The sequence below is a fragment of the Cupressus sempervirens genome, chromosome 7 (genome assembly GCF_028749045.1).
Source record: "Cupressus sempervirens isolate cs-2001-9-10 chromosome 7, ASM2874904v1, whole genome shotgun sequence".
NCBI lineage: Eukaryota > Viridiplantae > Streptophyta > Pinopsida > Cupressales > Cupressaceae > Cupressus > Cupressus sempervirens.
In genome coordinates this window covers 864,779,115-864,794,906 of record NC_143124.1, presented here as the reverse complement: position 1 = coordinate 864,794,906, position 15,792 = coordinate 864,779,115, and positions in this window count along the sequence as shown.

Sequence of the window (15,792 nt, the reverse complement as noted above, 5' to 3'; positions counted from 1 at the left end):
TTGTAACTCAATTCTCTGAATGAAACTTTAGGCTCAAATCTCTTTTGGCTCTAAATTTTTTTGAATGCTCTAATTAGAAATCCTTTGTATCATATTTTAATAGAAGTTAAGTACAAAAATAAAATTAATGGTGTCTTTAAGTCAGCATTCATGAGAAATTTTGAAAACACAAAAAGTATCACAATTTGTATATGACAATTGTACTGCCATCTTTCAAAGTATATTTTGTGCTTTTTCAAATAGTACCCATATTTTTGGTATTCATGAGGTTATAAAAGTCATTTTACTATTTAATTCTTATGTTGCGATCATGTGAACACTAGAAAACAATTAACTACTTGCAACTTTACAATGGTTATTTGCTAGATCATATTTATCCTTATTTATCCCTTTACTATGTCGCATGATCCTTTCCTAACACTAGCATTAAATTATAAAACTTAAAACTATTTGAAGCCTTTTAGACCCAAATGATTACTTGGTCACTTCCTTCCTATCCTTTTATCATTCTAACCCTGCAACCATGTGAACATTGAAATCTTACAAGCTTTTATGTGTTTTGTTGTTTCATAGCTTCCTTGCTTCATGACAATGAGATTAATATCTCATGCACCTTAACTAACATCTTTGCTAGGTAACTAGGTTCCACTTAACCATACTATTGATCCATGTGAGTGCAACTTTTAGACATGCGACTGCGCAATCAAAGAGACCACCATGTCATGGTTTTAGCTTATTTTTATCTTTTAATTGCATGGTCAAAGCTTATTTCACAAGCTCTAACCATGTCACCATTTTGCAACTTAGATATTTCTTTTACCTTTTAAACATTTCAATCATATGATCAAGCATTTTAATTACCTTCATTGAAAATTTCACATCATTGTGACTATCTTATAACACAACATCTTCTTACCTCCAACTGTACGATCAATGCTAGTTGCGAAGTCACTCCATTAATTTTGCTATTTGAACTTTAGGTTGTGGAATGATGACTAAAATTTCTCTAACCTTAGTCATACCATCACAACATAATTTTTATGTTAAATATAAGAACTTTATTTCAAATTCCTCCACATGTTAGATCCTTGTGTTCTTAACAGGGTTACACCTTGAATTCTAACATTACTCTTTAACCATGCAACCCTACAAATACCTACTTATAAACCACGTTACTCCTTTGGTGTCTCAAAATACCTTTGTAAATAAACCACTATGATTAGTCTAATGATGAACACTTAACTACGTTGTACTATCTTACCATAAAATACTAAGTTTTTTTAACCATGTAGTGACCATGTGATTACCATGGTCACATGACCGCACCTTAAATTTTGTTTTGAAGTCCTTTAAGAGGGAAAAATAAATTTTAAATTTTAAACCTTTTTTTTTCAAATGAGGTTTTTGATCATAATTAACATGAGTATAAGATATAACATTTTTATAGAGGAATACTTTGCACATGAAAATTGAAAACCCTAACTACATTAAATAAACACTTGATTTTCCAAAAATATTTTTAGTATTTGAACCAAGTGAAAATATAGGTCAACACGGCCTTCACAATGTAACTTGGGATAATGCATTAGTGAGGTTATTAGCTACATCATTTTAAGGAAAAATACTTCAATGAATTAAGGGGTTACCAATCAATTCTATAGCATTGTGGGATGAGTTACGTACAACCTTGGCTAGTGAATTTGAATATAAATTTGGCCATCTTTCCTTAGTCAAGCACCTAACTACCATTAAGAGGGAATATTGTAAGAATGTGATGGACTTTAATTTCATATTCCAAAGGCCCTAGAATAGAATTCCAGTAGTAGTAAGGCATTCCAATGAACAAATATTCTTATACTCTCTGTTAGGATTCAATTTATGGGAAGTAACACCTTACCTAGAGTCTTTGACATTGCTATAAGGTCTAAAAATAGCCTCATTCAAGATGGGAATATAGCCCTAAGACCACCCATAAAATTGTTTCTAGAATTGCAACCAAATTCTAAAGAAATTCTTTCATGGCAGCTATTCCAACTTTTCGAACACTCCCTACCAAAGCCCCCCAAGAATCAAATTAGTCCCAAGAGTTCAAGGAGATCCAAATGGCCTTAAAAAATGTTTTAAATGAGCTAGTTAGAATTAAAAAAATAGTTTTCGAAAGCTCCTTTACCCAATAATATACCATACTACCTATAAGGCTAGCAAGGTCAAGGAAGGAACTTTAATGCTACTCCCAATCAGTCCTATATCCCAATCTTACCTAGTGCTTCTAAGGAGTTAGTGCATATAGCCAATAACATGGCTCAAGATTATGAATTGATCTTTTCATGTAAGAAACTACATAATAATTAGAATACATGTCAAACTAGGCTGTTGATTCAAGCTCTAATGGTGCAAAATAATGGGATGACTCAAAAAAATGCATATCTAGATGCTCACATACAACAAGAATAATCTATTATTCCAAGTGAAAAAAGTGCACTTGATACAAGTTTTTTGAATTGGCAACATGAACAATGTATTGGGGTGAACTCACCCATTGTGAATAATTTGAACTAAACTATACCCTTGTTTTAGACAACACAAGGTCTAAGAATAGTGTCATTAAAGCATAAAACCTGGCTTCTAGAAGTTATCTAGTCCATGTTACATTAAAAAATCTAAGAATAACCATATTTTTCCTTATGATCAGCCTTTGCGAGCCTGAGAACCTTTGAAAATAGAAGCTATATTATTGCCAACTCAAGTAGATGTTGTTTTTAGCAAGGGACAACCAAATGTGAGTTTTTCTTTATTCAATATAATGGATTAAATGAAGAGAGCTCCTATAATTATTTCTATATTGGATGCCTCAAGTTTACCTAGACAATAGGACGTTATGATGAAACCTTTGTCTAAGATTTCAATATCTAGTGAGCCTACTATTGATCAATCTAAATTTTTAGTTGGTAATGCACCTCAACCAAAATTTGAGCAAATTTTTTTTAAAGTTAAGCTCCCACCATTTGATGTTACAATAATCATTGATAATTTCCTAGTCTATAATTGCATGATAGACTTGGGTGCTAGTAGTTGAATCATACCTAACCAAATAATTGATAAGATAGGTTTGACTTATGAGCCCCTTGAAAAGGCTATTATTCAATTAGTTGGTTCATCTATCAATACAATTGGGCTAGTTAAGGATTTGAGTCTAACCTTGCATGAGTGCCTTAATTTTTGTATTCCCCAAGATGTCTATGTTATTGAATCACTTCCTATCCTTTCCATAAGTCTAAGTAGAGATGTTACCGCTAAGATTGGTGGGTAACTTTCTATAGATTGGTGTCATTTATACTTTAGAAATAGGTATGGCACTAGAGTTAAAATCAAATATGAAGCAGTAGCTAAAGACCATCTTGAGCCCTTCACACCTGACCCAATCAATGCTAACTTGGCTTTCCATGTGAACGATCCTATTATCTTAGATCCTAGTACCCATATTGAAAATATACAATATATGGATTTGGATGAGTAGGCAACCAAGAATCAAGAAGAGGGTCCCTTTAGGCATAGGGAAGTGGGTCTAATTAGAGTTTATATCATGCATTAACATCAATATTTTATTCCCATCTTTTTCAAAATAGAGATGCAAGTGTGTATAAATCAACATGGTCATTTGTGGAAATTGATCTTTGATGGTGGAAGAAGCAAGGTACGTTTTGATGGCATTACTATGCTAATTTCACCTAAAGGGAAAAGGAATTACTTTAGTGCTTGTTTTAGTTTTAGTTGTACAAGTAATACAATATACTATGAGGCACTCATTCATGGACAAGAATGGGCTTGGAAGAAATGTATAAAGTGTTTAGAAGTAAGTTTTTGAGGATAGAAAATTGATTATTAATCAAGCTTGTAGCACAAATAGAACTAAAAATTATGTTCTTCAGATGTGTAAGCATAGGATTTTTGATGACATACATTTTTCATGCTTTAAATCTTATTTATTCACCTAAAAATTAGAATAAGCATTTTGATAAGTTGGCTAAGATTCTATGTTTGACATTCCTAAGGAGGTTACAAATGTGGAGGCACAAAAGTACATGAAGATGGTTGTGAGAACTTTAAGTCCAAACAACTAGATTAGAAGGTTTTTGAAAGTTATGAACAAATTTTGAATTTTCTAATGGAAGAAGCTAAATTTTCTAGAGAAAATCAGCAAAAAAATAAAAAGAATAAAAGTGTGGTGATCAACTTTTACAATTGAAATCTAACAAAATAACCAAGGAATTGGTCACCCTTGAGAATATTTTTAATGATGATGATCATCTTATTAGGGAAAAATTGATATTCAAGGAAGAACACTATCAGTCTATTGAGGTACTCTGAGATAATTTTATGAATATTGGCAAAGTATGCTCACAAGATGAATAGAAAGAATTTGTTTCCTTGTGCGAAGAATTTTCTGATATTTTTTCATGGGAATATCATGGTTTGGAACAATTCGACTCTTAGTTGGAACAACATACCATAGAGCTGTTTCTTGTTGAAAAGACAATCTAGCAAAAGAAAAGGCCCATCAATCCTAAAATGGAAGCACTCATGAAGGTTGAACTAAGAAATGTGATCGAAGCTAACATTATATTTCATATTAAGCACATTTCTTTGGTATCTAACATATTTCTATTTATGAAAAATAATGGTGAAATAAGGCTTTGAGTAGATTTCATATTCCTTAATAGAGACTCTCCTAAGGATCACCATCACATCCCCTCCATAGAATAAATTTTGTAAATAGTTTCAAGATCTGACTAGTTTTCTTTACTTGATGGTTTTTCTAGATATAATTATATCCTAGTGAACAAGGAGGACCAACATAAGACTCCATTCGCCACTAAGTGGAGGGCTATGGTACATAGAAAAATGCCTTTTGGGTTATCCAATGCTGACTCATTTTTCCACAAGGCAATGGAGATTTCCTTTCATGGTTTAATAAAAATGTTTTTACATGTTTATTAGGATAACATTACTATTCTTCTAACAATACTAATGAGTATATTGTGCATTTGAGGCATATTTTTGAAAGATGTAGGGAGTATGGAGTATCCTTGAAAGTGCATATTTATTTCCCATGAAGGAAATTTCTTGGGTATGTTATTTCCAAGAGTGATACTATCAATTACCCTAAAAGGGTACAAGTTATCCTAGTCTTACCTTTGCTAGTGCACAAGAAAGACCCACAAAGTTTTTTAGGTAGGATTAATTGTGTTAAGATGTTTATTCTAAATGTTGCAACATTAAGAAGACCTATGACTCAAATTATTAAGAAGAATGAAACATTTTCATGGAGTAAGGATGGTAAATGTTGTTTTGAATAGGTAAATAATGAAGGGTTCTCCCCTTATTACCACAACAAACAATAAAAATAGAAAACATCAAAAATTGCAAGAACAAAATATGGGATTCTTGTTATTGTGGCATATGAAAAATTATATATAATTACAATAGGAAAGTGCACATTGATGCATTCTTTACAATAGTTTGCAATAGAGAGCTACAACTATCACCCAAAACTTCCCTTGACAACCTATGCGACTTCCTTATATATAGACTTGGGAAGGTTGTAGAAACTAATCCCTAACCATTGAGGCCAATGAACTTCATGTTATATTATTTCATTATACTTGATTACATAAGATCTACTCATGACAAATTACAAATAATATTTTTGAATGGGTCCACTTCTAGAGACCATAACTAGAAAATCATTGACCCGATGGGCTATTATGAACCCATTTTGAGATCTTTAGCTAATGACCTATAGTGGCTAATTTTGGAAACATCCATTAGTTGAGGTTTTTACATTTTTTGGAACCATTTAGGCCTTCATCACTGGACCTAAATTTTGGATAGCCAATTTCATAATAAAAACCTGCAATGATCCATCAATACTGATTATATGATAATAAAACTCAACTGGAAGGATGATGTGTCTAAAGGAACCTCCACATATGAGATTAGAAAAATTTAAGCACACAATACTAACTTACTAAAATTATCAATATCCCTCAAATAGAAACTCTATACAGGAATAACCATTATTAAAAAGCAAATTGGAAAACTAGAAATAGAAATATTTTTGGGTGATGCAAGATTGCCCTTACACCCATGATGTTCATCCATCAACAAAAGAAGCTATTCCTACAAAACCTACTCTTATAAATCATATTTTTTGTAATGATTTTATGTTGTATACCTTTGGAAGCATATATTTTATTTCTAAAATATTGGTTCAAAAGAATGATGATAATCAAGTGTAATCCATAGCTTTCTACAACCAAGGTCTGGATGAGATGAGAAAAGTTATACTTTTGTTGAAAGAAATGGTTTGGTTGTTATTGGAAGTCTTAAAAAATTAAAACATTTGGTTTCACATAATACTATTCATATTATGGGTACACATCCTTGTATTAAAGATTTTGGGTTGAACAAGGATTTTAACCATAAAGGGATAGTTGGATCACAAAATTTATGGAATATGAAGTTTAGATTAAGATTACTAATCTGATTAGAAGAAAAGGTTTGTTTTAATAGCTAATTGGGCCACCTATTTATGATGAAATAGAAGATATGAGTTTTTTCCTAATTAATGGTGATGTATGATAGAATGAAGAAGCAGAGAATAACTCTAGTTTGGTAGCAGAAATGAAGCATATCTGCAAATAGGTCAATGTCCCCAATGTTTGAATAATTCAAAGAGGATATATTACCAACTACAAGTCACTCAATTTGGAATGATTTATGTATAGAAAGGATTATTGTGGAGTGTTATTGAGATTTTTAGAACCAAAACAGATTGATAAGAGTTTGCAAGAATTTTTTGATGGAGAAGCTAGTTGAAACTTTTCTACTAGGACCATAGATCTTAATATCATGAGAGTTGGATACTATTGACCTAATTTCTAAAAATATGCATTGAAATGGGTAAAGAAATGAAAAAAAGTGTTCTATTTATTGATAAGAAAAATGTAGCATCCGTTCCCCTATATCCTATTCAAGTTGAACAACCATTTCTTAAATGGGAATTATATTTTATTGGTTCCATTGACCCCCCTAGTTTTTTTCACAAATAGATTCTAACATGCACTAATTATTTCACTAAGTGGACAAGAGTTTTAGCTCTTATAGATTCTACTGAGACCTTGGTCCTAAATTTTTATCAAGAAAATGAGACTAGGTTTAGTGTTCCAAATTCTATCATCTCAGATAATGCATTGGATTTTGTTGGTATCAAAATTTTAGAATTGGCTTTGAATAATAAAATTTACTTGAGTACCTCATCTTGCTATTACCCATAGGTTAATAGTCAAGCTAAATCAAGAAACAAAAATCTGATTCACATTATACGGAGGACAATTGAGGATAATCAAAAAGCTTGTCACACTAAGCTGAGGTTCTCTCTCTAGGCTAATAGAATAACCCCTAAGAGGTCAAAAAAGTAGATTTTATGGAAGAAGAACCTATGGAGGTCATACATGTTGAATTGATTAAGTTAGAAGAAACTAGAAAGAAAACAAAAATGAAGAGGACATTTGACAAGAGGGAAAAGCTTAGGATGTTCAATGTGGGAGACTTAGAACTTAAGTGTGATAGACTTAAGAGTAATCCTGGAAAGCACACAAACTTTGATGCATTGTAGAGTGGTCCATTTTTACTTCAACTTGTAAAGCACACAATGTTTTCCATCCCTCTAATCTAGAAGGAGAGGAGCTCATTATGCCAGTTAATGGGATCCACCTCAAACCTTCATATTGAGGTTAATTTTTCTCTTATACAAAATTGGCTACTTGTTTTCAATAAGTGTAAAGCACCAATTGGTTTTTCAGCTTAATCTTTAGTTGTAGCTTTTAGTTGGCTTAGTTTTTCTATTTTCCCTAAGTGCTAGAGTAACACAACATTTAATTTTAGTTGGTTTTGTTGTTTTATTTGTTGTTGTTAATTGTGGGACCTGTCCTTCTAATTCATATCAAGTCTGGTATTTCTAAATCAGTGTAACTACTATAATCAGATCGAGAATCAAAAAGGAATATGGAAAATCATGGTTCTACTTTTGAGATCATTTCTAAGCTATCAAGACTCCATGCCCAATGGATTTCTTAAGGCTACTTATGTTATGCGTATCATGTAAGTATCTCATTCATCCTATCACAGTCAAGAATTTTGAGAAATATTTAATGGGATTGATTCTCTAAAGGTGGGTTAACATGACAAGTTTGTAGTTACTATTTCATTATCATTTGGTCTTTTCTTTTTTTGATTTTCTTGGTTACTGGCTTAGTCTATTCTTTAGGCAAGTAACTCTATAGTGGATAGTGTTAACATTGTAGGGCATCCCATGTTTTACCCTTTCATGTGTCACCATTCTGGTGAAGTGGTGGTATTTCAACAATTGTTCATGCTCAAGTGCCCACACTATTTCCATGCATCCCAACCTTTGCATCATGCATCCTTAAGTGGTTAAAGGAGTTGGACCCACAAAACAAGATTTAACTTTTTGTGCTCTAGCAAATTTCCTTGCATATGTCTTCATTTTGGTAAGTTTTGGTAATGCAACATGTTCTCAAGAATTTAAGGGTTGGAATCATGCCATGTGGTGGAGGGTTGGCCTTATGTGTTATCCATTCTCACACCCTCTTTTTCCACTTTTCCATTCAAATTTGTACCAAGTTAGATTTTTTAGGCTTTTTTAATGCCAACCAGAGTTGTAGATAATGTTTATGTTATATTTCTCCATCTTTGTGGTGTGCATTATTTTTTTAATGATCAACAACCAAATTTCCTTTTCATTCTCCTGAAGAGATATTTTCTTGCAAACTGGTGAAGGTCAATAGGCCAACTTAATAGGTATATGCAAGTGGGTTAATACTTCATGTTATCCCTTCACACATTTTTTGATAGTAACATGATTTAATTTGGTGTGACCATGGCACATTACGAGTATAATTTCCTTAATGTCAGTCAAATTTTTTGGCCTTAATTACATCATGCAAATGCATTTCCATGCACATTCATTTCTTGTAGGCATTTAAATCTATCAAATTTTTCCTTATACCAATTGAGAGAAAGTTTTCAGCATTCAACATGATCTATGGAGTTAATATTTCATGTGTAGATCACTAGATTCCAACAGATGATAGTTTTTCTCCATTCCTAGATTTGATGGAAGTCATGGCATGTTTCCATTTTGAAGGAATGATTTAGATTTGGATTTGAAACTTATTTATAACATTTTCCTTGGTAATTTTCTAGTTATTAATTTCATTCTACCTCCTTGGTGAGTTAGTATTGATTGTAGCTCAAGTTCTATTTTGTGATGCAATTTTTGAGCCTTTCATCATTTTGTAGTATAGAAGTTATCCTTTTGTGCCCTATGTCCAATTTTTTGTTTGTCATCTGTGTTTTTCCAAATTTAAGTTAGTGTAATTTTCCATAAATCCTTGTCTTAAAAGTTAAATATTTATCAAGCATATGGGAGATAATTTAATCAAATAAGTGTCATTTGTGTGTAATCAGGTTTAAAAGTTATGAACAAGTTTCCTCCTTTTGAATCCAAAATCTTCTTATAGTTCATGGACTTAAATATAATAGATTTTTCTTGCGATCATACCATTCTAATAACTTTAAATTGGAAGTTGTTTATTAAAAGTTGTGTCACCTTCATAGTTTCAGTGAATCACCGTCATCTCAAATTAGGTTTATGTTAATTGTTCCTCTCTCCTTTCTTTTCCCACTAAGTTCAAGTTTAGTTTTAGTAGGTGATTCAAGGGAATTTGATCATTTATATTGGAGGTTGATTTTTCTTTTAGCATATCCATAGGCTGAGGATCATCCCATGTTTCACTAGATTGTTGGAAGTTTAATTTTAGGACAAGGGTGCAATCTAAGTGACAAAAATAGGTTAGCAGAGAAGAACAAAGTAAAAGGTAGTATAATGAGATTTTGGTTTACCAAAATAATTCCTTAACAAGATTGGGACAACATTCTTGATGTTAACCAATGCACAATTCTTTTTTCAAAGATTTGGTAATGAGAAAGAAAGCACAAGCCTGATTGATGAAAGGTTTTTGTAAAAAAGAAAGGAATTTTGTTAAGAAAAGTATGGCATTTTAATATAATGATATGTTTTTTTATTTTGGAACTATGTATGTTAGATAAAGATGCTAACATGATTTCATAGTACAAAACAATAGTTGCATGTACAATTATGGAGAGGAAATATAAAGACTAATCAAATATTTAAGAGATCAACACATTGAAAGATTTTTGTATCTATCTCAAAGATAAGCTCTATGGAATTTTATATGCATGTTTGAGAAGTGGGATCAACTTGAACTTTTGTATTGCAATAACAAATCCTAATGGATGTCAAACTTCTAACGAGGACTAGTCCTCTAACAAGGACATATGTAGTTTATAGATGTAATAGGCTCCTAATAGGGTCAATATCTTTCCCAAGATACTTTTAATTAGTGGATCATTGGTACCATCCCCACTGATAATTTCCCATGGCAAGGATTTCCATAGTTAACAAATAATTTTCTTATGAGTTTTATTGTGTTATGCTTATGTTTACTTTTCAATTTGATCATCTATGTAAGTTTAAAGATTGTTAATACTATCCATATTTGAGAAAATGTTTGTGGAATATGATCTAGCCCCCTCTGAGTATTCTCTATTTCTAAAAATACATACATACATATATGTACATGTATTTATATACATATATGTATATGTTTATATATACATATACATGTGTGTGTGTGTGTGTGTGTGTGTGTGTGTGTGTGTGTTTTGATTTTTGGAGGAGTAAACTATATACTGAGAGGGGGGCACATCAATAACTTGTGCATGTAAAACTATTAATGTAAAGTTTCTTGTAGCATGTAAATCATTGCAATCTCATGCCTGAAAGTAATAACACATAACACAATTTTTTTATCTAGAAACCCTCCAAGGTGAAGGTAAAAAATGGAGTGGGGATGACACCCACAAATCTTCAATACTTTAGTAATAAAGTTAACTAGTTAAGGTTACAATGTTTGACAATAAAATATGGTCTACTCTATGAGGGGTCTATCCTATTAAAGACTTAAGAACCTATTAGGTTTTACCTTGTTAAAGGATTTGACACTTACAATTAAGTAAGGACTCTATTAGGAGGTTTACAAAGATCTGTTAAGGTAACTCTATAAAGAGATTTACCTTGATTCAAGTCTATTAAAATTGACTTAGTACCTAACTCTCAATTTTTTTTGCAAGATAATTTCAAGTCTTCTCCTCACTAAATGATCCTCTCCTTTGATTTGATAATAGTTTTCATTCACTTTCACATTCCCTACTTACAAATGTGTCACTTACTTTGTTATATGATAATTGAACACTTTAATGACTTCTGATATTCTCCATCCTTCATAGTATAACGCTTAATGTTCGCACCTATAATCATCTCCTCTTCATATATCACACCATAAAATCTATGTTAAGATCATCACTATTTAAATATTTCCACAAAGAATTTTCTAGACGGTTCTCTAGGTTTTGCCTCTTCATCTTAATCGTTGAACATATACATAGGGATATGCGATCCATTTCATTTAAATGTTCTATAACGAACTCTTCAAAATATAAATAACCCTTCCAAGTCAGCCTAATAATTGTTTTGGCTAAAACTCCATTCAATTCTTGACTTTTATGAAGACTCTACATTGCTTGGTCTTTATTCTTTTTTATCTTGGGCATTTTTGTTGCTCAACCTTTCTTAATCTTTTGATAGTCGACATATATTGTTCTTGACACATACTATATCACTTGGAACTCACATACTTGGAATTTATTCAGTCATTGATAACTTTCTTGCTCACTGATGAGCTCAGTATATATATATATATATATATATAATTACTCTATGACCATACACTTACTCAACTTCTATACAACTTTCTTGATATATGCTATCCAATGTACATGTCTTGGCCTATGTAGAGTAGCTTGATTGCTGTGATAATCATATGAATCTACCTTGTAAATGACTAAGTTTTTGATGTTAATAGACAACAATGGTTAAAGATACCAACAATCTCCCCCTTTGACATTAAAGGTAAAAACATTTTGGCATATTTACACCACTTTTTCATATCGATACAATCTTATAAAAATGAGCTCTCCAACTAAGTCTTATGACTTATGAATAATTAATAAATTCATTACAACCTTTATAGTGTTCCTATATATATATATATATATTTCTACCTCATATACATTTTCCCCTTGTTTTTGAACACTTTATGTCACTAATGCTAGGGTTGAAAGAGTTGAAGTAATCCATATGTTTCAATGAATTCCTTGTGCACTCTAGTAATAATGGTTAGTGCAAGATTCCATGTGGTTCTTGTTGCCGCCAACATTTGATTTTTTAGTTATAGTTTTGTAGCTAAATCAATTAATCTCTCAGCCACTGATAAGTTATGATCTTTTGTGATAAGATCCTGGGTTGTCTTTCTTTCTCTTTGCATGACCTCAAATGAGGTATCATTATTGTAAGAATTTTCCTTAGGGTAAAATTCAACCAAGAACAAGGAACTCAAACACAAGCACAACTATAGACCAGAAAGAGTATGATTAGAATATTGATATGTATTCAATTCAATGTAATGAAAGTACACTAGGAGTGCCTATATATTAAGGCCTCTGAGATGAATCTAGAATGCCTAGGAATCAACATCATGATAAGTCATAGAACTAGGCACATGTCCACTAGATATGGGTTATCCTCCATTAAGCATGGGAGTAAGTGTGATGATTAGAGGATAAGCCTACAAAGGTGTAGCATGCAAATTTTTGTTATAGACACGATGTGCTAAATTAGAGTTGCATACTTCTATGTTGTCAACATGACAACTCATAAAGGTGTGCAAACTCCTAAGTCTCACAGAATAAATAATAAAATAATGCAAAATAATAAAATAATGCATTAACCTAAGTAAACTTAAGTAAAGTGCAAATAGTAACTACATATTTACACCAACACCCCACCTTAAGTGCAACTTAGGGGAATGGCTTTAAGCTTATGAAAACTAGAATGAAATGCATAATGGGCCTTGACTACTAGGCCATGTTAGGTAACCATGTACATAATGAAATGCAATCTCTCATAAATTGGAGAAAGAGGGAAAACTTCATCGGAAAAACCCTCTCCCAAAAAGAAAGATTAAAAGAAAAGATGTATGGATGGATGAAGCAATCAAGACCTGCCATTAAGACATAAAGTAGTGAAGAATGAGAAGAAAAAGACCTCATAAGAGGAAAAAGTCTCCCCCATAAGAAAGAAGAGAAAGAGAGACAAGGTAGTACCCCCCCTAATGAAAAATGTCAACCAGTGATTGCTGCTCCAAGGAAGAAGTTGATCCATGAGTGTTGAATGATGTTCCTCCCCTTTGGAAGAAACATTGGAAAAGGTACTATCCCAAACATGTATGATGGCCCTGTGTCAATGTTGTTGTTTTCCCCTTCCAATAGTTCTGAAAAGAATTAATGCAGATCTAGCAAGGATGTCTATTGAACCTATTACAATGAGCCATCTATCTCCTTAGCTGATAAAGAGACCTTTGAAAATTGTTCTACATAAGGAGCCACAATCATGTCAATCTATGAAGATTGATCATGTAGAGAATGGACATGAGGGTCAGAGTGAGCCCTCGAAACAATTGTAGAAGGATCATCTTCATCAAAGAGAAGATGTAAATCATCAAGGCTAGCTCCCAAATCTATGGTGTGTGATTCCATGAATAAACCTAAAACATCTACAATGTAGTCACCCCCTATTGGTAGAACAAGAAGACAATGTGTACCCTGCTATGCTGGAGCTATCACTATGGCAATTTATGCATGTGGACTATACTGATGTCATTACCTCTTGCAACAACTATTGATAGAACCCCACATATCTAAATCTGTTGAAGCACTATCACTAGTGTCACTATCAGTTTCCATAGTGTATGAAGTGCAGGGAGGATTAGAGGATAAGACGGGTGAACTTTCCTCAAAGTGAACATCATTTTGCACAAGGATCTCATGTGTCTCTAGATCCATAAGTCTATATGCCTTCACATTGTTTTCATATCCTATGAAAGTACAAGGCCTAGGTGCTAGTGCCTTGTAGCCCCTAGAAGATACATTTTCCCACACTAGACAACCAAAGACTTTGAAGTGACTCACAACTAGTTTTCTACTGCACCATGCCTCAAAAGGAGTCTTCCCCTCTAAGGCATTATGAGGAGACATGTTAAGTATGTGAGTGGTACTGCTTATATCTTTGACTTCAAGTGTGGGATCAATAGACTTGGATTTAATCATGCAACTTGCTATGGACTTAAGAGTCATAATCCTCAGTTTTACAACATCTTTCTTGTGTAGACTAGATGATGGTGGATTCTGAAGATCAATACCCTCAAGTTTGCAAAAATCCTTAAGTCTTCTATCCACACATCTACTTTCATTGTCCATTTGAAGAACTTTGATGGATTTCCTTGATTTTTGTTCAACATGACTCTTGAAGGCTTGAAGCTTATCAGCCACTTCATTCTTGTGATGAAGAAAGTAGACCCATGTGAAATGTGAAAAGTTGTCAATGAAAGTAAGGATGTAGTGGCCTTGGCTGATTGATGTGACTACAAAAGGTCCTCCTAAAACCATGTGAACCAACTGAAGAACAACTTCCTTTTATCATACTTCTCCTCGAGATGCATATCCACTAAACATGATGAACACTCACCCTTAGAAAAGTTGATGTTAGGTAGACCTTTGACCATGTATTTTGAGGAAAGTTACTAAAGCTAGCAGAAGGCAATATGACCAAGCCACTCATTCCATAAGTTGATGTGTGAATTAGATTGAGTTAACAAGGCTTGAGAAGGACACTTAGGCACAAAGTGGGAGAAGGAATAAAGCCTCTTGTCATGATTGACTTTCCCCACTATAACCAATGAATCATCTTTTAGACTTCATAACATCATTGAATCTGGAAGGAAGTCAACTTTGTTGCCATCTCCAAGCTGAGTGTTTTGGTAAATTGAGAGGAGATTAGAGCTAAGGTTTAGAACATAGAGAACTTCTTTGAATTCCCCATTTTCCATCTCCACATGTCCTTTCCCTTCAACTTCCATTTTTAGTATCATCTCCCACAAAGATGTGTGGTACCTGTGACTTCTTCAATGAAGAAAAGTCTCCCTTTGAATAACCCACATGATAAGAGGAACTTAAGTCAAGAATCCATTTCAATGAAGAACTTGTGTTTTCCATAAGTGCTTGCACTTGAATTTTTTTCTTCTTGAGTAGGTTTTCCAACTCACCAATTATTTTAGTCCTACAATGATGCTCATCATGATTCAGCTTTTTGCAATATGCACAAAAAAATTTGTCCTTATTTACATTACTTCACTTCTTGTTGGAAGAAGAATTGCCTTGCTGTGACAAGGATTGTTGTGTCTCAGATTGTGATTTCTGCTTCCACTACTTCTTCTTGTTGTTAGAACTTCTTCCTCCTTGACTTGATTGGTTCTCGTCACTAGCCACCAATGCTTTGGTCTTTAATATCGTGAGAAGTCCCAAATCTAACAAGTGAGATTGTTCAACAATAGACATCTATATACATGCATCAAGTGTAGGCTTTTGGAAAGCACTTTCTATGGTCAACCTGTGAGTACTATAACTTGAAATAGAGGAAGCATACTCTGAAGGTAGCCTCTTCAGGATGTG